The sequence below is a fragment of the Saimiri boliviensis genome, chromosome 7 (genome assembly GCF_048565385.1).
Source record: "Saimiri boliviensis isolate mSaiBol1 chromosome 7, mSaiBol1.pri, whole genome shotgun sequence".
In the NCBI taxonomy this organism is placed as follows: domain Eukaryota; kingdom Metazoa; phylum Chordata; class Mammalia; order Primates; family Cebidae; genus Saimiri; species Saimiri boliviensis.
In genome coordinates, this window is record NC_133455.1 from 5198224 (window position 1) to 5223939 (window position 25716).

The 25716-nt window shown below is 42.3% G+C and overlaps 1 long non-coding RNA gene across 1 annotated transcript; it reads left to right on the forward strand.

Annotated features, from left to right (window-relative positions):
* Positions 1–684: 684 nt before the first annotated feature.
* LOC141584975 (uncharacterized) lies at positions 685–21472 on the forward strand. The gene is made up of 3 exons (XR_012518258.1): positions 685–787; positions 875–907; positions 21204–21472. It is a non-coding gene; the product is annotated as an uncharacterized LOC141584975 (long non-coding RNA).
* The last annotated feature ends 4244 nt before the right edge of the window (positions 21473–25716 follow it).

Genomic DNA, 25716 nt, shown 5'->3' on the forward strand with positions numbered 1-25716 from the left:
TCTCCCACTCCCACCGCAGTGTTGGAGAGTGAGAGCCTGGTCTGAAAGTCCTTGCACAATGGTTCTGGAATCAGCCTTAACATAGGTGTTTTTAAAATAGGTGTTCTAGGTGTCTCCTGAAACCTGTAGCCAATTAAGGGTCATTGCTGTAAAGTTAAATTGGACTCAAGCAAATCTGCTGTCATGTGCATCCTGGATAAGCCTCTTATTGACCGTGGAACATTAGCCAAGTTGCTTAACATGCCTGGCCTCAGTTTCTTTGTCTGTAAAAGAGGGATGAGCATAGCACTTACCTCACAGGGCACTTCAGAGAATTAAATACCTTGATGACTGTAAAGTCCTTAGAGGGGCGCTTGGCAAAGAGTACGTGCTGTGTGAGGTTAGCTATTAGCTATTACAGGATAATAATTTTCAAAATGAAAAAATGTGATATAAAGATTCAAATCATACAGGACCTATGTTATTTATTTTCAAACAAAATGTTATTAAAGTTTAAAATATTGTCATTGACTCAAACAGCATTTTCTCCCTTGGCCCTTTGGACAGGATGTTCAGGCTGCCTTGAAGAAATTGAAGTTTGCAGCTTGAGCGGCTGCTCACATTAATTTTAATACAGACACGACTAACATCTCATCCGAAATGTGAAACATAGCTTTTAATTTAGTACCATGGGTTCCTGCAGGACTGAGTCTACACACTGGGAAATATATCAATTAAGCTTGTTTCCCAGGAAGAAATAAGGAGATATTGCAAACCACCCAGGGTAGAAGGAGCCGGGGCTTTGAAGGTGAGCCAAGGACAAGGGTGCTTAATGAGAGAGGCAGGGGGCGGGGCGGGTGCTGCCTGGATTCTAACCTCGTGTTCTTGCTCACAGGTGGTGAGTCATCTCAGAAAGGCATTGGACAAGGTGAGAGGGGGCCCCTGGTTTGGGAGTGTTTGGTATTATCCACCCACCCACCCATCCCCTGCCAAGTTGTAGGGAGCACTGAGCGCTCCAGCTCCTGCAAATGGAAAGTGACATTCTGCAGCCGTGGGTTGATACCATGGAGATGGAGCTGCTTCTTTTCTGTGGTCCTTCCTGCATATTATGTAACGGCGCGATGGCTTGCATTCACCCCACGTGTTGGGGTGATTCCATTTAATCTCTTCAGCAGTGAAAATTTAGATTTCTGTAAAGTTTTTCTGAGCAGAATTCTCTCTCAAACAAATTTAAAAGGGAACTAGCAGGTAATACAATGAACCAAGTAAATGTTTAAATTATTATTTTAAGAGAGACTAGCTCAGCTGTTAAAGATTTTTTTGTTGTTGTTTGTTTGGAGTTTTGAATTTTTCTTCTTTTTTTTTTTTTTGTCTTCGCCAGGTAAGTTCTCTAGATGTCAGAGGCACAGGGTAAATGGAAAAGCTTCCAAATTCAGGCATTTTTGGAAGCACTTCTAGACATTTCAGGGGGAGCTAGAAACACAGGACAAAGAGCCTTTTGATCACACACTCTGTGTGAGCTTCAGAGAGATAATCTTCCAGATCTGGTGGTGGCTTTAAAATGGCCTATCTGGAATCCACGCCCAGGCAGGCAGAATTGAGTTTGAAAATGCTCCCGTGAGAGCACCTCAAAAAGCACCAGCTGGGCTTCCTCGACAGGGAACTCCATATCCATGAGGGGTCTCTTCCCAGCACTCGTGTCCCACAGGTCGCCTCCACTCTCTCCCTGAAGGCAGATGGCACTGGGGTTTCAGTGGGGTGTCACCCGCACATTCGAGAGTGGAGTCAGGCTCACTTTACTGACGCTCCACTTCCCTCACTCCCCACCCACCCCCTCCGCTGCTCAGCTGGGATCCTGACACTCGACTTCTCACAGTGCCCTGTTCATGCTGGAAGCTAGCGTCCCCCACAGTGTCTCCTGTGAAGACAAATGCTGTGGGACATTAGTTTTCCGGTAGAAGAAATAGAATCCTCAAAAACAAGCAAGTTTTGTTAATTTAAGATGCTGTTTCAAGGAGACATTGCTATATGAACACGCTCTGTGAGTGTTTATGAGGAAGGGGTGAAGTGTAGCGTTCTCCAAAGCTGCTGGCTACCTGGAGACCGTCTCGTGAGGTTGGACTAGAACCTGAGTACTCAGGAAAATAAACAATGACAGGACAGGCGCTGTGGCTCACGCCTGTAATCCCAGCATGTTGGGAGGCTGAGGCAGGCAGATCACTTGATGTCAGGAGCTGGAGACCAGTTTGGCCAACATGGTGAAACCCTGTCTCTACTAAAAAAACAAAAATTACACCTGTAATCCCAGCTACACAGGAGGCTGAGGCACGAGAATCGTTTGAACCCAGGAGGCATAGGTAGCGGTGAGTCAAAATTGCACCACTGCACTCTGGCCTGGGCCACAGTGAGACTTCATCTCAAATAAATAAGTTAATTAAGTAAGTAAATAAATAAATGACAACATTCAGCAAGCCCCTACTATGCTCCAGGAACTGGCCTTGGTACTGAAGACGGATTCAGCAGTGAGAACATGAGACACACACTAGTCTCCATCAGCTTACATTATGGAGAAAAAAATATAAACAAACCAACAAACAAAACCAGTTATACAGCAGGAAGGAAGATGTGACTAGAAGACAGTAATCCCAGAGAAGGATAGAAAATGAGAATAGAAATTGAATATTTTATATCTTGTCTATGCATTTTAAAACATTTATTATCAAAATGTTACAAGTTGAGATAAAAGTATAACAAATTCCCATATGCTAATTACTTCTTTAATTATCATCTTGTTTAATCTACAGATGCACACATTCATTTCCTGGTGTGTTTTAAAACAAATTACAGACACCATTCTATTTTAAATAATACATGCTTTAGCATAGACATCTAAGAAATAATGACTTTTTGACACAAATGAAATGCAATTATGGCCACTAAAACATTCATGATAATGACTTAATATGACAGGTTGATCCCTCGTCTAAAATGTTCGGAATCAGAATGGTTTCAAATTTCAGATTTGTGGGAATTTGAGAATATTTGCATATACATAATGAGATATCTTGGGGTTGGGCTCTAAGTCCACAAAATTTATTTGTCCTTCATATACACCTTATATATGTAGCCTGAAGATAATTTTATATTTTCAATAATTTTGGGCATGAAAGAAAGGTTTTGGATATGAGGTCACGTTAATTTTTCACTTGCGATGTCATGTAGGTACTCAAAATTTTACAAATTTGGAGCATTTTGGACTTGACTTTTTGATTAGACATATATCTGATACTCAACCAGTATTATTTTAATAATTTGCTGAAAACTTCAAAATGTCTTTTATTATAGCCAGTTTGTTAGAGTGCAAAAAAGAAATATTCACACTGCATTTAGTTGATAAATCTCTTACCTGTAAAACATTTCCCTCCCCATCACCACCAACCCATCCTTTCTGCAATGAAAAAGTGGATTTGTTTTCCCCGTTTTTTCTGACATTGTGGTTGGCTGCTTGTGTCCTAGAACTTTATTTAACGTATTCATCTCTGTGCCACATATCTTCTGTCAATTGGTAGGTGGATATAGAGCCTTCATTAGATTTGGCAAAAATAATTCGTTGTCTGGGTTTGAACTTCCTGCTCCATAGTATGTGGAGGCAGATGTTATGGTTGGTCATGGGTTTTAACTTCCTGCTCCATAGTATGTGGAGGCAGATGTTATAGTTGGTCATGGGCTTGAATTTCCTGCTGCAGAGTATGTGGAAGCAGATGTTATGGTTGGTCATGGGTTTGAACTTCCTGCTCCATAGTATGTGGAGGCAGATGTATGGTTGGTCAGCAGGGTCTCATGGTGCCAACTTCGGTCCTCTTTCAAAAAACGGCCTCTGCATACTTTGGTACTCCTGGTCTGGGAGCTACTGATCTAGGAGCACTTTTATTCCGGCTTTTGGAATTATGATTTTCTAGTTCTACTATATTTTCTGCATAATTAGCTAGATTTTTTTCTATGCAGAAGAAAACTTTCTAAAGGCTAAAGGTGGTTTTATTGTTGTTGTTTTCAAAAGATCAAATATGTAAACATAAAGAGGCTGTGAATGGGTAGGAACACAAGCTTTGTGGCCAATATATTCAACACGTCTGGGGTTGAATACATTGATTCTACCAATTTTCTTCCCCCAGTCCAGGGTGATTTTCAACTATGTCCAAGGAAAAACTCACATACTTTCTGGAAATTGTAATCTCCTATAAGATCAAACTACACATCTGGTGTCTTTTACTTCAGTGTTTATCTTGCACATCTTTCCATAACCAACACACAGCGATTGACCTTGATTGTTATTATTATTTTTTTTAAATTTTACTTTAAGTTCTGGGATACATGTGCAGAACATTGAGATTTATTGTGTAGGTATATATATGCCATGGTGGTTTACTGCACCTATCAACCCGTCATCTAGGTTTTAAGACCCATATGCCTTAGATATTTGTCCTAATGCTCTCCCTCCCCTTGCCCCCCACCCACCAACAGGCCCCAGTGTGTGATGTTCCCCTCCCTGTGTCCATGTGCTGTCATTGTTCAACCCCCACTTACGAGTGAGAACATGCAGTGTTTGGTTTTCTGATCTTGTGTTAGTTTGCTGAGAATGATGGTTTCTAGCTTCATCCATATCCCTACAAAGGACAGGAACTCATTCTTTTCTATGATTACATAGTATTCCATGGTGTATATGTGCCACACGTTCTTTATCCAATCTATCATTGATGGGCATTTGGGTTAGTTCCAAGTCTTTGCTATTGCAAATAGTCCTGTTATAAACATATGTGTGCATGTATCTTTATAGCAGAATGATTTATAATCTTTTGGGTATACACCCAATAATGGGATTGCTGGGTCAAATGGTATTTCTGGTTCTAGATCCTTGAGAAATCACCACCCTGTCTTCCACAATGACTGAACTAATTTACACTTCTACCAAGAATGTAAAAGCATTCTTATTTCTCCACAGCCTCACTAGCATCTGCTGTTTCCTGACTGTTTAATAATCACCATTCTGACTGCCATGAGATGGTATCTCATTGTGCTTTTAATTTGCATTTCTCTAATGACCAGTTGATGAACTTCTTTTCATGTGTTTCTTGGCCACAAAAATGTCTTCTTTTGCAAAGTGTCTGTTCATATCCATTGGCCACTTTTTGATGGGATTTTTTTTTTCTTGTAAATTTGTTTAAATGCCTTGTAGATGTTAGACCCTTGTCAGATGGGTAGATTGCAAACATTTCTAAAAGGATTACAAAACAATCACACACAGGGCAATACTTAAGAAACCAGCTGTTAATCACTCTTTGATTCCCCAGTTCTCCTCTCCGCCCTGGGTGCCCTCAGCTTGTTTTTAGGTGGATTTTCTCCTCCTCACTGACATAGGCTTATCTCTCTTAAGTCTTGGTATCTCTGTTCTTTTTTCCACCTTCTTTCCCACCCAGCCTCAGTCTCAAGGGTGGGTGGAGCATCTCCCTAGAAAGACACCTCTCCCTTACCTCATTCCTTTCCCCGATGCAACTAACTCCTCACGGCAGAGTGCCTCTAGATCCTGTCTCCTCAACTGGAGTGCAGGCTGCGACTCCTTTATTTTAGCATCCTCCAAGGGCATTTAACATAGGTTGGGATACAAAGAAAGGGTTAGAATTCTGGCTAATTATATAACTGATTGATTATCCACTTGCCACATTTACTTAAATTGATTTTCTTCCTGGGATTGTGGCCGATATTGGAAAATGCCCCTACTTTTACTTTGTAAATCATAAGTTGAAAATTACGGGGGTAAGCAAGTCATCCAGGAGTATGTGAACCCTGAAAATTTGCGACAGGTCTTAGTTAATTTAGAAAGTTTATTTTTCGAGGTTGGGCATGGTGGCTCATGCCTGTAATCCAAGCACTTTGGAGGCCAAGGCAGGTGGATCATCTGAGGTCGGGAGTTCAAGACTAGCCTGACCAACATGGTGAAACCCCGTCTTAAAAAAAAAAAAAAGAAAGTTTATTTTACTAAGTTTGAGGACATATGTGCATAATGCAGGTTCAGCAGGTCCTGATAACATATGCCCAAGGTGGTTAGAGCACAGTTTGGCTTTATACATTTTGGGGAGACATGAGACATCAATCAACATACGGAAGATAAACATTGGTTTGGTCTGGAAAGGCGGGAAAACTCTAGGTATGGAGGCGCTTCCAGGTCATAGGTAGTTAAGAGACAAATGATTGCATTCTTTGAAGTTTCTGATTAGCCTCTCCAAAGGAGGCAATCAGATATGCATTTATCTCATTAAGCAGAGGGGTGACTTTGAATAGAATGGGAGGCAGGTTTACTCTAAGCAGTTTCCCAGTTTGACTTTCTTTAACTTAGTGATTTTGGGGGCCCAAAATATTTTTCTTTCACAAACAATTGTTATTGTTGCTGCTACAACTATTGTGTTTTGTTTGATAGAAGATAGTATATTAGTCTGTTTTTAATGCTGCTGAGAAAGACACATCTGAGACTGGGCAATTTACAAAAGAAAGAGGTTTATTGGACTTACAGTTCCGTGTGGCTGGGGAGGCCTCACAATCATGGCGGAAGGTGAAAGGCACATCTCACGTGGCAGCAGACAAGTGAAGAGAGAACTTGTGCTGGGAGACTCTCCCTTATAAAACCATCAGATCACATGAGACTTATTCACCATCTACCAGAACAGCGCAGGAAAGATCTGCCCCCATGATTCAATTACCTCCCACTGGGTTCCTCCCACAGCATGTGGGAATTCCAGATGAGATTTGGGTGGGGACACAGTCAAACCATGTAAGATAGTTTATATACAATTTGCACCTCTGTGTATGATGCCTAAAGCCTTTTGGAACTCATCTATATAGGAGATTCCATGACCAGAAAAAAAGACACTCTGAAGTTTGCATGTCATCAGAATTCCTCTGTAAAAACTATTGCCTGCAGCCCAGCACTAATTTGGCTGTGTCTGTGATTGGGACGCATCTCCTAAGGCTAAAGCAATTTTATTTTTCATGTTTTAAAAACCATTTGGTGGCAGTTTTGTTTATATATGGGTGCCTCTGGATGTCTGAGTTTTTTTCAGAGGCTGGGTTTGGTGCCAGAGGCCTGGTTTGTCTCTCAGATGCTGCCATTTTTCCTCATTTTCTTAGGAACAAGCACAGTATGTTGGCACTTTTTAGCACTGAGCATTATTACCTAATATATCAACATCAAAAGCAGAACTGAAACAGATTTGGTAGGATAGAGATTGTTAGGGAAACTCAGAGATAAACATTGATACTTCCCAATTAAGGTTGTCAGTCTTATCCAAAGTACCTTGTAGAGTTTCAAGGCTATGCCCAGCTCCTTGAATTTTTACAAATTATTTTTTCCATAGATGAACAGATAACTTTGAGTTGGGCAACTCACAACACTGATGACACTGAATTCCAGGGAGCTGGTTATACATACTGTGGCCTGGTTCATCGTTCCTTCCTTCTTTCTTTTCTTGTCTCTTTATTTTCCTTTTTCTTTATTTTTAATCCTTGCCCATGCTTCAGTTCTCACTTAATATACCAACCAGATTAATGTTATTAAAATACAGATCAGTCATGTTACTTATCTACTTAAAAATCCCGCAGTGACTATAATTTTACTGGGAAAAAAAGACAAAGTTTTTTATAATGACCTTCAAGTCTGGAAGACCTGTCTGAGAACACCTGTCCATTACCTCTCTGAGCTCCACTCTTATCAGCCCTCCTGTGATCTCTGGGCTCCAGCCATGCTGGCCCTGCTGGTTCCCAAAGTCTGAAGCTGCAGCCCTGTCCCAGGGTTGCACATGCCACTCTCTCTGCCTGGATCCCCAGAGAGCCTCATGGCCCCACAACCTTCAGGTCTTTTTGACCCTGATGTGACGAACAGCTGTGGTGTTGGTCATGTCGGGGTCACCTCCTGAGATGCTGATCACCACCTGCAGAGGTCTGTCCTGCAGACCCTGACTCCGTGACAGATGAATAAATGCACTCACACACACCAGAATACAGTGAATCAAGGGGGCCAGGGATGGTCATCAGCTGCTTTCAGAGGGTGACTGCAGCTAACCAACCACCACTCCCTGTTTCTCCTCACCTCTATTCAGTATAGATTTAATAACAGAGGTTTTAAGTTAACATGCTTGTGACTGATTAACAAGGTTAAAAGAGTGGCTTTAAGAATGATAAAAGCTTTTGCTTTCAGGACCCAGAATAAACACCATTAATGGGTAATTTCCCTTTGACCTCCCCCTGACAGAACCATCCAGGACAAAGTTTAAATGAGTAAACTTAGAGTAGAGACAAAGGAATGCTGGGTAAACAGTCTTAACAGAGAAAGTTTTATTACCCTTGATCTTCACCCTATGAAGATACATGCTCTTATGTAAGAATTGGCTGCTTTCAGCCAGTCTCATTAAAACTTTTTGGCCTTCCAAAAGGTTTGAGACTCCTAACTTCCCTAATACTTCCCCTAATATTTTGCCATCCACCCTGAGTGAATCCCAACGGCTTCTCACTGAGGCCTTCCTGGAGGGAGCGTTAGTAGAATAGCAACTCTTCTCTCTTTCTCTTTATCACACTTCATCTTTTTATTTTTTCTTTAAAATAAGCATTGCCTCTGGGCATGTACTGTCTGTCCTTGCTTATGGCGATTTTACAGTAACTACAAGACACATTCCATGAAGGCAAAGGACTTCTTTACTGTGCTACTCCCAGTGCCTAGAACAGTTGCTGGGCACAAGAGAAAAACTCAAATCGTCGAAGAATAAATAAAATTAAAAAAAGAGTTTCTGAATGAAAAGAACCTTATCTTCCACCTCTGAGGTCCTGGGAGGTATCCTTCAGGGAGTTTAAGTAACTAACTCTCAGGGTAGTTTTCTGATGTGTTGGCTTGTTGGGACCAGGCGTGAGCTGTGCAGAAGAGATTGTTTTTATAATAATTGTTATATGGATCAACAAGTCTTCTTTGGTTGTGTCTAACTGAAGCAAACTGTGGCTCACTCCAACAACTACAAAAAAATATTAAAATGAGATAAATGCTGAGAGATTGATGGGAAACCCCAGACATGCTCAAAAAGCACAGGGTAAAAGGTAATTTGGGAAAAACGGTTTGCAGGAGTTAATTAATTAAATCATCAAGGTGACATGGCTGGAAATATCCACTGTCATCATTCTTAATTTTTATGCCCTTCTACTTACAAATAAAATTCCAGGAGAAGTTTACTGGCTTAGCCAGAGTCACACCCGTGCCACTTCTGTGCGCAATGAGGTATCTATGCGGATGGCCCCAGCAAGACTTGACACAATGGGGGAGCATAACGCCCCAGAGAAAAGCAAAGGTTCTGGCTGGGCGCTGTGGCTCAGGCCTCTAATCTCAGCACTTTGGGACGCCAAGGTGGGAGGAGGCCAGGAGTTCAAGATCAGCCTGGTCAACATAGTGAAACCTCATCTCTACTAAAAATACAAAAATTAGCCCAGTATGATGGCGCGTGCATGTAGTCCCAACTACTTGGAAGGCACTGCAACCTGGTGACAGAGCAAGACTCCATCTCAAAAACAAAACAAAAAAAAAGTTCTGCTCTCCTCCAGCAAATACTATATAACTGTGATGTTAACATTTGAGAACCAAATGCATCATAATGTCCTATTCTTGTAAAGCAAGAAAAGCCACATGACAAACCTCTGAGACACTGAACAAGTAAGGAAGGGGTGATCTATTTGGCCTCGAGCAGAGGCATATTTGCCTAACAGCTGAGCTCACCTAACAAAGAAAGTTCCTGCCCTTTTAAAGGCTGATAACTCTAGAAATTACATGTGAAAGGGGCTTGGGCCATGGAGTAGGCGTGGGGTGGGGCTTTGATCCTGTTTAAGTAAGAACAATACCTTCGGAAAGATTCCTCCATACCTATTCATGATCTATAGATGGGACTGTGGTTAGCAGCAGGGATCTTATCCTTAACCGGGCTGGGGGTGCCACTCCTCTGGCTGACTTCTAACTTCTCCTTTTGAGATGCTATGTAGGAGGTTGAAGTGGTTAATGGTCTCCTTCCTCACCTGTGTTGAGCAGGGTGGAGAATGGGCATGTTTTTTTCCCTGTATTTAATAATACTCAGAACAAACACTATCTGCTTGCTCCAGAGAACACTAGATCCTGAAATTAAACCTGTAGACAATGAAAATTGCTTACTTATTATGATTTATGTGTTTCTCATCAAGAGTCTATTTGAGACCTTTACCTCCCTATATCTACCAATCCACAACTAACCCCAATTAGCTCCCTGCCTTGCAAGACCTATCTTAAAAATGACCCTGCCCAGGCCATAAAACCCTGTAAAAATACTCCCCTGACTTTTTCTGCCTGCACCAATAAAACAGTGTCAAAGTGGTGATTATTCACATTAGAAGATATGATATTGAATAGAATGGGTATGTAATGTGTATAATGGTGATCAACTTGCTTAGTGAATTCACAGGTTTTTCTAATGATCACCTTATGAAATTTGCTTCCTACACAACTCAAAGGTGCTGAAAAAGAAAGCAAAGTTTCACCTGTCTAACTTAAAGGCATCTCTTCACCTGTTATATCAAAGTGCCAAGGAATGATTCTGCCGTGTGTTCCACATTTATCTTAGACCAGTCTCTGAATGACAACCACAAATACCATAGCAACCCTTCCTTGCCAGTTTTAAAATACATGGTATAGGCTCCTTTTCTCTGAGTAGGTTCTAGAAAAATGAATTAAGGAATTCAACAGCAAAAATGTACACTAGAGGCAGGAGGTACTGTTTTGCATCAGCTGGACAAATCCAGAATTTGCCTCTTTCTTCTCTGGAGCAGAATTCCTGTCTCTAGGGCTTAAACTCATGAGTTAAGTCTGCACATAATTCATGGAGGGTAAGGCACTTACCATCTGTTTTGCAGTAGTATTTGGGAGACCAATTGTGCTAATTTTTTTTGTGAGTGGTATTGAAAATCCTGCATCCTGAGGAACTTTTCATTTTCAGATAAATGTGGATTGTTGGTCACTCTAAGTAAACTATTAATAGGCAAGGGGGTGAATTCGTTATGTCTGGCACCCAGTTCCCATGAAGGCAACTGCATGAATTATAGGTATTCACAGAATTGCCAAATCACTTTCACTGGACATGAATATTATGGTTATGTAATTGATATGATGGTGATCAACTTCCCTAATGAATTAGCAGGTTTTCCTAATGGTTGCCTTATGAAGTTTGCTTCCTACACAAAAGCTCAAAGATGCTGAACAAGAAAGCAAAGGTCAATATGTATAACTAAAGGCATCTCTTTTTTTTTTTTTTTTTTTTTTTGAGACAGAGTTTCACTCTTGTTACCCAGGCTGGAGTGCAATGGCTCGATCTCGGCTCACAGCAACCTCCACCTCCTGGGTTCAGGCAATTCTCCTGCCTCAGCCTCCCGAGTAACTGGGATTACAGGCACGCGCCACCATGTCCAGCTAATCTTTTGTATTTTTAGTAGAGACGGGGTTTCACCATGTTGACCAGGATGGTCTCGATCTCTTGATTTCGTGATCCACCTGCCTTGGCCTCCCAAAGTACTGGGATTACAGGCTTGAGCCACCGCGCCCGGCCCCTAAAGGCATCTCTTACCAGTTTCATCAAAGGGCCAGCATCATTAAATGGATGAAAAGGTGCTCAGCATTGCCAATCACCAAGGAAACACAAATGAAAGTGCCGATAAGCTATGGCCTCACATTTGTTTAGATGACTATTAACAAAAAGACAAGTGTTGGTGAGGTTGTGAAGAAATGGGAACTCTTGTACACTGTTAGTAGGACTGTAGACTGGTACAGCTATTATAAAAGAGTATGGCCAGGTGCAGTGACTCAGGCCTGTAATCCCAGCACTTTGGGAAGCCGAGGTGGGTGGATTACCTGAGGTCAGGAGTTCGAGACCAGCCTGACCAATATGATGAAGCCCCATCACTACTAATAACACAAAAATTAACTGGGCATGGTGGCATGCACCTGTAACCCCAGCTACTGGGGAGGCTGAGACAGGAGAATCACTTGAACCCGGGCTGTGGAGGTTGCAGAGAGCTAAATTGTGCCATTGCACTGCACCCTGAGCAACAAGAGTGAAACTCCATCTCAAAAGCTAGAATAAAATAATTTTCAAAAAAGTGTATGAATGTGCCTCAAAATCCTAAGAATATAACTACCATATAATCCAGCAATCCCTCTTCTGGGTATATATTCAAAGGATATAAAAACGGTATGTCAGAGAAATATCTACACTCCTATGTTCATTGCAGCACTATTCACAGTAACCAAGATGTGGAAATACTCTAAGTATCTATCAGCAAATGAATAGTTAAAGGAAATGTGTATGCATACACACACATATATGTATATATACACACATACATACATATATAATATGGTTTACTTGTGTTCCCGCCCATATTTCATCTTGAATTGTAGCTCCCATAATTCCCACTATGTTGTGGGAGGGACCCAATGAGAGGTAAATGAATTATGGGAACAGGTCTTTCTCATGCTGTTCTTATGATAGTGGTAAGTCTCACGAGATCTGATGGTTTTATGAAGGGGAGTTCGCCTACACAAGCTCTCTTGTCTGCCACCGTGTGGGATAACTTTTGCTCTTCATTTGCCTTCCGCCATGATTGTGAGGCTTCCCCAGCCATGTGGAACTGTGAGTCTATTAAATCTCTTTGCTTTATAAATTACCTAGTTTCGGGTATGTCTTCACGAGCAGCATGAGAATGGACTAATACTGTATGTATACACACACATGCACAATGACATACTATTCAGCCTTACACTAAGGTCATTGTGACAACAACGTTGATAACTCTGGGGGACATTATGCCAAGTGAAATAAGTCAGACACGGAAAGCACAATACTGCATCAACTCACTTCTATGCAGAATGTTAAAATGTCAAATACACAGAAGCTGAGAGTAGAACAGACAAAATAAGAAGATATTTGTCAAAGGGTACAACATTTCAGTTATGCCGGATGAGTAAGTCTATAGATCTAACATATGGCACGGTGACTATAATGAACAACACCATATTGTATCCTGGAAACTTATTAAAAGAGTAGATTTCAGGCCAGGCACGGTGGTTCATGCCTGCAATCCCAGCACTTTGGGAGGCCAAGGAGGGTGGATCACAAGGTCAGGAGTTCAAGATCAGCCTGGCCAACATTGTAAAATCCCATCTCTACTAAAAATACAAAAATTAGCTGGGTATAATCCCAGCTACTTGGGAGACTGAGGCAGGAAATTTTCTTGAACCTGGGAGGTGGAAGCAAGAGAATCGTTTGAGCTTGGGAGGAGGAGGTTGCCGAGAGCTGAGATCGCACCACTGCATTCTAGCCTGGGGGACAGAGCAAGACTCCATTAAAAAAAAGAAGTAGATTTCAAAAACAAATATTCCAAAAATAAATACATAAATGAGGAAATGAATATGTTAAATTTCTTAACAGTAGTCATTATTTTACTATGTATATCAAAACATTGTACTGTACATCTTTGAAAAATCTGATTCACTATTTTTTCTTGAAGATCATAAGGTCCTTCACTTCTGTACATCACCCCTGTACAAGGTCAGAAGACTGAGACAGGCCACAGTTGCTCTGCCTTAGGTCTGGAATAACAAACCTTCCACTATCTGGCATCACTTCTGCCTTATTTTATCTGGAGTTATACTTCCCCCAGAGCCATAACTTACACTCCTGTGCCAGAGAAGTGCCTTAGAACCATTCTTCATCATCAGTAGCACAAACCCCCGGATCCCAACTGAGAAGGGCAAGAAAACTTGCACAGCTAAAGCCACTTATCATCACACAGATGGGTGTGGGCTGGTGCCTATGACAAATGGCCCCTGCACAGTGTGCCATGAATTTGTGTGTTTGCTTCCTCCAGAAAGAGTTGTCTCCTTGGTATCCCACTTTACTGTGGGAGAAGTCCTTTATATCCTGTTGGGGCACAAAGCTGCCCTAATATAGATGCTAATTCATATTTTTAAAAATCTTGCTTTGCAAATATTCCAAAAGTGAATCTGCGATTCTTATTCCTGGCTGCACATTTGAATCATCTGAGAAGTTTGCATTCGTTTGTTTTGTTTTTAAAATATACTTACAGCTGGGTCTCATCCCAGAAAACTTGAGTCACTGTTTCTGGGGGTAGGTCCTGAGCATTGGCTTTTTTTAAGCTTTTGAGGTGACTTCACTGAGCAGCCAGGGTGGTAAAGGATGAAATAGACCCAAAAAAGTGGTTTAAGTAGATGCAGTTTATAGGAATGGCACATAGGTCAGAGCCTCAATTTTCTAGTTAAATGTCAATCTTTCTCACTTATTTTATTGCCACAAACAAATCATTGTGCATTACAAGGTGGCACTCCAGAGTAGCTCTGGTCTTTGGCCTTGGTGGTCTCTCTGGGCCACCTTACTTCCCAAAGTTATAGAGACAGCTGAGTCAGAGGTGCGTGGTTTAAAAGGCCCGGTACCACATCCTTCATGGAGCATCTCCAGGTGTCGCAGAAGGGACGGATGCTGGGCTTACTCCACATTCTTAATGGAGCATCTCCATGTGCTGCGGAAGGGAGGGTGGTCCCAGAAAGTCAAGCACAGAAGCCAGTGTCTCAGCTTTAAACAACAGTGGCCACAACAAAAGGTCTCTGACTCTGGGGCAGATAAACACATGATTATCACCATCAAGCACTTCAGAGACAGCTTCTCCTTCTCTTGTGGTCACCTGTGGTTTCTTCGTCCCTCCCTGTGTACCATGGAAGCCAACTCCGATACCTGAACTGTCAACCCCAATGTGGCCACGTATTTTCCAGGAGGCTTTGTGTGTGGTGACCTAGGGATGCCGGTTGCTCCATATCTCCTAACAATTATGTGCCTGACTTAGAGGGAGAGAAAGAGAGAGAAAGAGAGAATTAGGCACATGAACTTATATTTATGAATTTACAAGAAAAATGTGCAAAAAAATTTAGGCTACCACCCAGCTCAACTATACCAGAAATGTGACCTATTTTAATTTCTTTAAATATCTCTGTTCAGATAGAGATAGTTACCCGCTTATGGGACTCTATTTTCTATATCTATTTAGATATAGAAATATCTAAATATGTCTATATTTAGAAATATTTTTTCTAATATTTAGAAATATTTTTTTCTAATATCCCTAAAGGGATGTAACAATCTCAGTCACTTTTGGGGTGATTCCCTTTCTCTAATTCCAATGCAGGCGGGGCTTATTTGCACCCACTGTATTGAGAGTTGGGACCTTTTGGGGCTGGTGGCAGCGTAGCTCTTGTTTCATCCACTGCTGGTCCCTCATAGTTCCAGGTCACGTGGCTCCTTCAGGTCCAGCTCTCTCTTTCTTTTTTTTTTTTTTTTTTTTTTTTTTTGAGACGGAGTTTCGCTCTTGTTACCCAGGCTGGAGTGCAATGGCGCGATCTCGGCTCACCGCAACCTCCACCTCCTGGGTTCAGGCAATTCTCCTGCCTCAGCCTCCTGAGTAGCTCGGATTACAGGCAGGTGCCACCATGCCCAGCTAATTTTTTGTATTTTTAGTAGAGACGGGGTTTCACCATATTGACCAGGATGGTCTCGATCTCTTGACCTCGTGATCCACCCACCTCGGCCTCCCAAAGTGCTGGGATTACAGGCTTGAGCCACCGTGCCCGGCCCCAGCTCTCTCTTTCTAAGCCTGCCCCATCCCATGCAGGAGACCCTTCCTCACTGGTAGTCAGCTGTGATGGGGGCGGGGGCTTGGTGCACCCACTTCTACACTAGGGATTTTTCACCTCCCTGAGTTCCACCGTGGAAGGTGGAGCTGAGCCTTCTGCACTCAGATGCTCTAAACGTTATCTAGGCCTTTTCCTTCTTGCTGTCAGGCCAAGTTGCCATTTCTCTGGAATCCACCGTTGACTTTAGTCTTGCTTCTCTACCTGCTTCCTCCCCCTTCTGAGAGTCAGAGTGTCTCTGTGTGTACTTGGTCCTGCCCCCGCAATCATTCACATTTTCGGGAAATGTGGGCAGGTAAGCGTGTACACAGAGATTTTCTCTCTAATGCTCCTGATTTTTCTAAAACACAGTGCACTGGTCTTGCTCACAATCTCCCTCCCCAGTCCCAACCACCTTAGGACTAAGGCTTTGGACATTGAAAATAAAGCACTTTGGATTCTTACTTTCTGATGACTTGTCCCTTACCTGAGGTTTTGGTGCAAGACTGAGACACTGAGGAGGAAAAGAGTCACGGCAGGATAGAAAGGTTGGAGAAAGCACATGATTACACAGTAAAAAATAGCAGCACATGCAGGGAGGGAAACAGCATATCCGGAAAGCGTTTCCCACCCCAGCATGAACACCCGCAATACCAGCAGTCGGAGCTCAGATTTCTTTGTACAGGGACATAGCTCTCTCCTAAATAGAATTTTTCCAATCAACAGAATGTAATAATTAGAAGGGTGTTCTCCTTTCTGTTGGCTGCTTTCAAATATATTGAGCATCACTGGCATCTAAATTTGATATTTCGTAAGTTTTTTTGTGATTGTCATTGAAATCTCCATGTATGCACTCACTTCTTTCGTATTTTTAACACCTAGTGTGTGTCAGAAACTCTATGACAATTTGGGATACTTTTGTACAGCCATGAACATAAGCATGCACACACACACACACACACACACACACACACACACACACACCCCCCAAGCTTATGTGGCCTGCATTCTCCCAGATCAAAACATTTGCCCACAGCCCTCTAGGCAGGGTAAGTATGAGTGCGGTTTTGGGGGCTATAAACGGAAGCAATTCCTGAAGACATCCGGTTAAATACACTAACGATTAAGGACTTGAGACTACTTATGTAGCAGAACTGAGCTTGGCCCACGCCGGGGTGAAATAGCTGCAATCTTCTTCAGCTCTTGAACATGCATAGATTTTGAGAAGTCCTTCTTATCTTTGGAACCTGATGACACCTACAGGAGGGTGTGTTTTGTGAATTTTAAATGCAGATCATAAGGCATCTTTAATTCAACACTTACATAAGATAATGCTAATGTAAGCATACTGAGTTTTCTTTTATCTGTAATTCCTATCCTCACTCTCCTTTTATATCCTCAGGGAGGGAGGGAAGGAAGGAAAGAAGGAGAGAATAAATCTACAGAAGTGGAGGGCAGATTAGTGCTCACCAGGGGTTAGAGACAGCTGTTGCAAAGGTGGGGGTGAATCAGTAATGTATTAGGTCAGGCGTGGTGGCTCACAACTGTAGTCCCAGCACTTTGGGAGGCTGAAGTAGGTGAATCACTTGAAGATAGGAGTTCAAGACCAGCCTGGCCAGCATGGTAAAAACCTATCTCTACTAAAAATACAAAAACTAGCCAGGTGTGGTGGTGCATGCCTCTAATCTCAGCTACTCAAGGAGGCTAAGGCAGGAGAATCACTTGAACTCAGGAGGTGGAGTTTGCAGCCGGATTGCACCACTGCACTCCAGTCTGGGCAACAGGGCAAGATTCCATCTCAAAAAAAAAAAAAAAAAAAAAAAAAAATCCAGTAAGATTTGCTCATATCAGAGAAGTTAAGTGACTTGTTTAATGTCACCAACCTGGAAATGTGGCAGCATCAACAGTATTCTAAAAGCTGTCTTAACTCCTTCATTCTGTGGGTCTGACAGCCCTGCAGAGCCCTGCTGCCTCTCCAGGCATTCAGCCATGGTGGTTACTTAAGACAGCAAAGGTCCCTTCTCAGGTAGGTGAAATGTTAAATAACGCCAACCCAGGGGCACGTCTGTCTGCAATCCATTATTCAGAGGCACTCCCTTTGCTTCCTGCTAAAAGATGAAATATTTCATGCTGACATCACATGGAGCCTGAGCCCAGGATGGGAAATGGATTAGGCATGTTTGGGTGTCAATCACTGTCAGGAGGTTTTTGAATAAAAGCTAAATTAATTGGCTACATTTACTCTACATTTTCTACCTATCCTTTTTTTCTAGAATAAGGAAACAATTTGCTTGTGATGTTTAATAAAGGCAAACAGCACTTCATTAATGTGCTATCAGCGTTGCCATCTGTCCCATCAGCCGACATAACCAATTGGGCAGCTGGAGGGATAGTTAGGGTGCATATATTGGTTTCATGTGTATTATATAATATAATATAGTTAGGGTACATATATTGGTGTGTGTGTGTATATATATGCTATATTGGCTACATATACATATTAGGATATATGTAGCCAATTAATTTAGCTTTTATTAAAAAAAACCCCTGACAGTGATTAACACCCAAAGGTGTTTAATCCATTAACCATCCTGGGCTCAGGCTCAATGTTTTGTCAGCAGGATACACTTCATTTTTTAGGAAGAAGCAAGGGGAATGCCTCTGAATAATGGATTGCAGACAGACATGATGCTGCCTTTGCAAAATTATGACTGAGGTGGTGGAAGTGATCTAATTTAACTGACTCTCGTTTGCTTCTAACCTCCAAGCTGTTCTTGTTCATCCTGGGCGTAGGCTGAACTAACAACTTTGGGGGAAACTTAGTTTGTAGTTTTTAGTTTAAACAAAGAGGATAATCACCCTTTCTCAAAGCAGACCTCCTTCTTGCCTGGAGACCAGACTATCATTAGCCACAGCATCAGAAATGATGGTTTAGGAGTCATGCAGCTGGAGGCTATAAGATTCTGATCCTCCCTAAACTCCTCCTAACATCAGTGATTGAGATATTTTGCAGACCCTGAACTTGATGGATCAGCTGGGCCCTCCCAGATTAATAAACTGGCTTGTCTGATCTTGTAGCCCTCAGCTGGGAACTGACTCAGTGTAAGAAGACAGCTTCAACTCCCTATGACTTCATCTCTGACCAATCAGCACTCCTGGCTCACTGGCTTTCCCCCACCCACCAAGTTATCCTTAAAAACTCTGCTCCCCACAAATGCTCGGGGAGACTGATTTGAGTAATAATAAAACTCTGGTCTCCCACACAGCCGGCTCTGCATATATTACTCTTTTTCTATCACAATTCCCGTGTCTTGATTAATCAGCTCTGTTTAGGCAGTGGGCAAGGTGAACCCTTGGGCAGTTACAGACGTGCCTCTGGATTGGTGTTACTTAATATTTTACAATACATGATCTGGAGGAGGAATTCTTTTTTCAATGGAATCATTAAGTCTGCAGATGACGCTTAGCTCTTCTGAGTTGAAATTATCAAGAGAAATTGATGAGCTAAAGATGCTCTGAAAAGATGCATAGATAAAAAAACAGAAGCTAGATTTCACTGTTAATAAGTGTGTGTTGCTCACGTTAAGAAAGAAATGATTCAGATAGTTTCAGAACAAGATCTAAGTACTGTTAGAGACATCACACAAAATGACAAGAAAATGTAGACCCATAGTTAGAAAACTAAAACTTGAAAACATATTTTCAGAGTAGTTTGTATATGTGTGTACCTGGATAACAAATGCTCTTGGGTGATATATACTACCAGAAAGGTGTGGTTATGCCTAATAAAAAATTCCTTAAATGTTATTTGTTTATGCTAGTTTTTTATAATGAAAATTTCAAATATTCAAAAATAGAAAAAGGGAGATTCAAGCCAATTGTTTCTAATCGTATCTACTTTTGTGTATCTATAAAATTGCACGTATGTGTTCATTAGCCGGATTTAGTCATCCTGCAGCATAAATATACCTCAAAACATCATGTTGTACGGAGTTATGCAAACAATTTTATCTGCCAATGTAAAAAAAAAAAAGGAAATTTAAGAAAAAACTTTTGAGGCTCTTTCTGTCCACTGGCCTAAAAATATCAACAATAAAACAACACTGGAGATAGCAGCTGCTCTAGCAGGCTGGATCTGAGTGAAAACGGAGGCCAGAAATGTTCCAGCCAATCTGAGTGGACAAATAGTGTTATTCGCATCCAATAGTACAGAATATTAAAGGCATTTAATAAAGAGATCTTCCAAACAGGCTTTGTGTGAGCAGCACAAAGTTTATTCACCTGGGTGCAGGTGGGCTGAGGCCAGAAAGGGTGTCAGTGAAGGGTGGTGGGATAGGAGTTGGTTTTATAGGTGTGGGGTGGTCAGTGGAAAGTTACAGAGTAAGATCAGTTACAGTGGTCGGGGTAGGGCCAAGGAGTATACATTACCATAAATTCAGTTACAATGGCGGGTGGGGTAAGGCAGAAGAGTAGGGTGGGGCAGAGGGATATTCATAGAGCAAGAACAGTTAAGATGGCAGGGTGGTGAGGAGTATTCACATTATCATAATAACAGTTAAGATGGCAGAGTGGGGAAAGAAGCTTAAGGTCTGAGGGGGAAGCTCTGCTGGGGGATCAGGAATAATGGCAAACACAGATGGAGGTGGGGGGGGCGATCAGCCAAGGCAGGCAGGACTTCAGAACTTTCTGGATGCAGGCTTGCACATGGAGGCCTGACAAATGGTACCATCAATGGGGCAAATGTCATTTAAACCATTGAGGCCAGAGGGCTGTTTCTTCCTGCAGTATTGCTCACCCACTTCCAACTGAAGGATGGTTTTGGCAGTTTGATGGTGGTATTTTTACACAACAATAGCAGAATCTAGAAGGGCAGTGGGTGGGCATGGACGTGTGGTCCTTATTTTATTTATTTATTTATTTTTGTCTCTGTATCTTTAATGCAGAAGAAAAAGAAATCCTCACACTGTCAGAAGAGGTGTCCTCACATCCCACTGGCTGCTGGTGGGTGACATGCCGAAGCCGTAACTGCCAGGGAAGTTGGAAAGGGCATGTCTGCCATGTCTTTGAAATCACCTTTATAAAAATTATGTCGGGGAGAAAATTATGGCCTTGTCCCAGATCTGATCTAGCCAACGCTGCTCTGGCCTTTAGCCTTCAAGCTGCCCTTAATTATTCCTGGGCTTAAGCCAAACTCATTTTGGGAGACATTTAGTTTATAGTTCCCATGGTAATAGCACTTCCCCAAACTCAACCGCCTGTATAAAAGCTAATGAGAGGCCACCAGGCTGAGAGGACAGAGGAGGCTGAATTCTGCTAAGGTGTAGACAGAAACAATTGCCAACCCTTATTCCAGAGGTCACAAGATGAGCAAATTCCCAGTTACTCCTGCAGATAACATCCCTGCCGGAGAATCTAGGATTGGCCTTTTGAATTATCTTTACAGGTTTTTTGCATGTCTAACACAGATGACTCCACCTGGACCTCCCAACTGCTCCTGTGACATCATCCAGAAGTAACCCAGCTCACAGGAGGACCATTTCCCCACCTCTATGATGGCACCACAACCAGTCAGCAGCAAGCACCCACGGCCCAGCGGCCCCCGGCTCTTCCCCAAACTACCTTAGAAAACTCCTGGCCCCCAAATGCTTGGGGAAATTGATTTGAGTAATAACCCTGTCTCCTGCATGGCATGGCCAGCCTCTCATCAATTAAACTCTTTCTTTACTGCAAAACCAAGCCTCTGTGAATTGATTTTGTTTGTGCAGTGAGCAGAAAGAACACTTCAGGCAGTTACATTTTCTTTTTCTTTTTCTGAGACGGAGTTTTGTTCATGTTGCCCAGGCTTGAGTACAGTGGCAAAACCTTGGCTCACTGCAACCTCCACCTCCCGGGTTCAAGTGATTCTCTTGCCTCAGCCTCTCAAGGACCTGAGAGTACAGGTGCCTACCAATATGCTTGGCTCACACACACAAACACACACACACACACACACACACACATATATATATATATATATATATATATATTAGTAGAGATGGGGTTTCATCATATTGGCCAGGCTCGTCTTGAACTCCTGACCTCAGGTGATCCACCCGCCTTGGCCTCCCAAAGTGCTGGGATTACAGGCGTGAGCCACCGCGCCCTGCAGCAGTTACATTTTCTACAGCCTTCTATAGTGGAAAAAGGGATCTTCCAGAAAAGTAGAGGGAGGCTGGCAGTTGAGTGTGCAACAGGACTGGCCACAGCATTAGATGTGTAAGTTAACAGGAAGTGGGGAGGCTTAGTGGTTAAAAGCCTGGGCTTTGGAGAATGTCTTAGTTCAGGCTGCTGGAACAAATTACTGCAGACTGTGACTTATAAAAAACAGAGATGTGTTTTTCACAGTTCTGGAGGCTGAAGTTTGAGTTAGGGTTGGGATGGTCGGGTTCTGCAGTGAGCCCTCACAGGGGTTGCACACAGCCGTCTTCTCCCTGTGTCCTCGCGTGGCTGACCGAGCGCTGCAGAGCTCCCTGGAGCTTTCTCTGTAGATAACATCAGAGGCGTTTGAACCAGAGGAACTCCATCTTGACAACAGACTGGATAAAATGAGGCCAGGACCCACTGGGCTGCATTCCCAGATGGTGAAGGCAGTCTAAGTCACAGGATGAGATAGGAGGCCCACACAAGATACAGGTCCCAAAGACCTTGCTGATAAAAGAAGGTTGCCGTAGAGAAGCCGGCTAAAACCCACCAAAACCAACGTGGCGATGAGAGTGGCCTCTGGCGGTCCTCACTGCTGCATTCCCACCAGCGCCATGACAGTTCACAAACGCCATGGCAACATCAGGAAGTTACCCACTGAATCTAAAAAGAGGAGGCAGGAATAATTCACCTTTTGTTTAGCAAATATTCAAGAAATAACCATAAAAATGAGCAACCCGCAGCCCTTGGGGCTGCACCGTCTGTGGAGTAGCCATTCTCTATTCTTTTACTTTCTTAATAAACTTGCTTTCAATTTACTCTAGGACGGACTCTGAATTCTTTCTTGTGTGAGATCCAAGAACCGTCTTTGGCGTCTGGATCCTGACCCTTTTCCAGGGAGAACAGGGCACAAATTCCATGGGAACTCCATCAACCTTCATGACCCAACCACCTCCTAAAGGCCCCACCTTGCAATATCATTGCTGGGAGGTTGGGATTTCCACCTTTGAGTTCGGAGGAGGCACAAACGTTCGGTCTCTAATGGAGAGAGTCACTTCTGGGTTCGAATTCTGATCTCTCACTCTGGGAGTGCCATAACCCCAGGAAAATCACTCTGAGCCTCAGTCTTTTCATCTGTAAAATGTGGGGATAATTAAAATGTATCTCACAGAGTTAAGTGACCCAAAACACGCAGAGGGCATAGTCCCACGGCCCATCAACTGACGCTGAAAGCAGAAAGAGAAAGAGGAGAAAAGCTGAGACCCACTGTGCGGTAGGCAGAGAGTGAGGCACTTCAGAAGTTATGTTATTCTTTCTCTTGTCTTTATAGTAACCCACTGAGAAGTAACGTGACCCCACACCGTCACTTACCCAGGAAATCCTGGTAACAAGCTCCTAACACACAAAATAAACCCCGAGGGAGGAAATGGCAGCTAGAATCAGGGCACAGGAAAGTAATTAGGCAAAACCTTCATTAGGTTGGTTAGATTATTGATCTTAAAAGTTTAGCCAATGGGAAAAGATTCAACTTGGAGGTGCAAACACAGATTCTTAGGGGACTGAATGAATAGAGAGGCCATCGTGGTTTTCTTGTTGTTGTTCTGAGGCAGAGTTTTGCTCTTGTTGCCCAGGCTGGAGTGCAATGGCGCAATCTTGGCTCACTGCAACCTCCACCTCCTGGGTCCAAGTGATTCTCCTGCCACAGCCTCGTGGACTAGCTGAGAATACAGTCACTCGCCACCACGCCTGGCTAATTTTTGTATTTTTAGTAGAGACAGGATTTCACCATGTTGGCCAGGCTGGCCTCAAACTTCTGACCTCTGGTGATCCACCCACCTCAGCCTTCCAAAGTGCTGGGATTACAGGCATGAGCCATTATGTCCGACATTTTTTTTCTCTACTTTTTTGAGACAAGATCTCATTCTGTCACTCTGGCTAGAGTGCAGTGGTGTGATCACTGCTCACTGCAGCCCCCACTTCTAAATTAGATGTTTTTAGTAAATTTAAAAAGCTGTACAAATAAGACTACAATCTAATTTTAGCACGTATTTATCACCTCAAAAAAACAAACCCCATACTGATTATATTCCTTTCACATCAAGTCCCTCCTGACTCAATTTTCTGACAATCATGAAGGCACTGGCTACTATAAGTTTACGGTGCTAGGTAATATTCCATTGTATCAATACACGGCCTTTTGTTTATCCATTCACCTGTTGATGGACGTTAAGGTTGCTTTTGCTTTTTGACTGTTACAAATATTACTGCTATAAAATCCATGTAAAGTTTTTGTGTGGCTCTATATTTTTCATTTATTTTGACATTCAGTTATTAAGCCACTTTTTCTCTTTTTACGATTGAATACATTCTTCTACCATGGCTGGGTTTTGTTACCTATAAGTTTTAAGTCTTTTAATACTTTTAATTGACTTCTGACAATAAAATTCTACTGGATACAATAAGCAGATGAATCGTTCTCAAAATTACATCAATAAGGTAAATTTCATTTTAATTTCATGTCAAAAGTAGAAGATATTGTTAGACATAATTGAAATCTCTGCCCATTTGTGTCCCTGAATAATGAAAACCCTCTCATGTATCTAGACCTGGTCATATTTAATTTAAAATATTGCTATGATTCATTCATTGGGTTTTGTGCCTTGTAATTATATTCAAATGTTGCATCAAAAGGGTGAATTTTCTATGAATATGAGGCTCAGACTCAATGAAAACAAATAATTCAAATTCAAAACACGAGGCCCTTTGTCCACTGAAGTGTAAGACGAAACTTTCCAGATGGGGTCTTTGGTGCCAGCCCCATGAGCAAACCCAGGATGCCCATGACATTGGTCTCAATCCCCAGTCCCGGTAAGGCACCCCCACCCACTGAGATATGCAGGAAGAGGCATCCCCACCTTGACCATTACAATCGCCATGAAGGGGTGGTATGAGTAAGAGTAGGTTTTCTGGGAGGCAGAAGTTGCAGTGAGCCGAGGTCGCACCACTGCACTCCAGCCTGGGTGACAGAGTGAGACTTTGTCTCAATAAAAAAAAAAGTGGATTTGTTTTCACTGGATCATGGAGACCCTGAAGACCCGAACAGTCATCTTAAAAATGCAAACATGGAGAAGAAATCGAGGCTCACTTTCCCCTTTCCTCCTGTGACTCATAGAGGAAGCACCAGGAACCCAGGCCAGTGCATCCCTCAACAGCCAGGACACACGTGCTCGGGCCGCTTTGCAGAGGTAGATTGAGTCAACCAATGTGTGGAGTAAATAAGATTTCAGGAAATTGTTCAGACCAGCTCCAAGCACTATATACCTTCTGGGAACATTTTGGAAGCAGCCATTTAGTGTAAATAGCAAGTAGCTATCCAGCATTTTTATGTACTTATCAAAGATGGTCTATAGAGACTTTTCTAGTGACAAAATCCTCATGACATTTAAAGCTTCTATATTCTTTGCTGTTGCTTTCACTAAAAGGTGAAAGAAACACCTACACATTCCTAAATATTTTATAAAGACCTTCATTCACAGTCATAATTATGTAGTCTAAATTTTACTCTAATTGGCTCACCATTTGTACATAAGGTGACAGCCATTCATAAAACAAAAACAAAACAAAACATACACACACAAAAAATCCCCACAAGACTTCCAAATAGACATGTTTTTATTTGGGGGTCTTAAACAAGAATCCCTGAGACACGTCTGTTTGTGTAGCTAAAAGCATCTGGGTTTGAATTCGGGTCTAGTCTCTAATATAGTGTTCCCTTT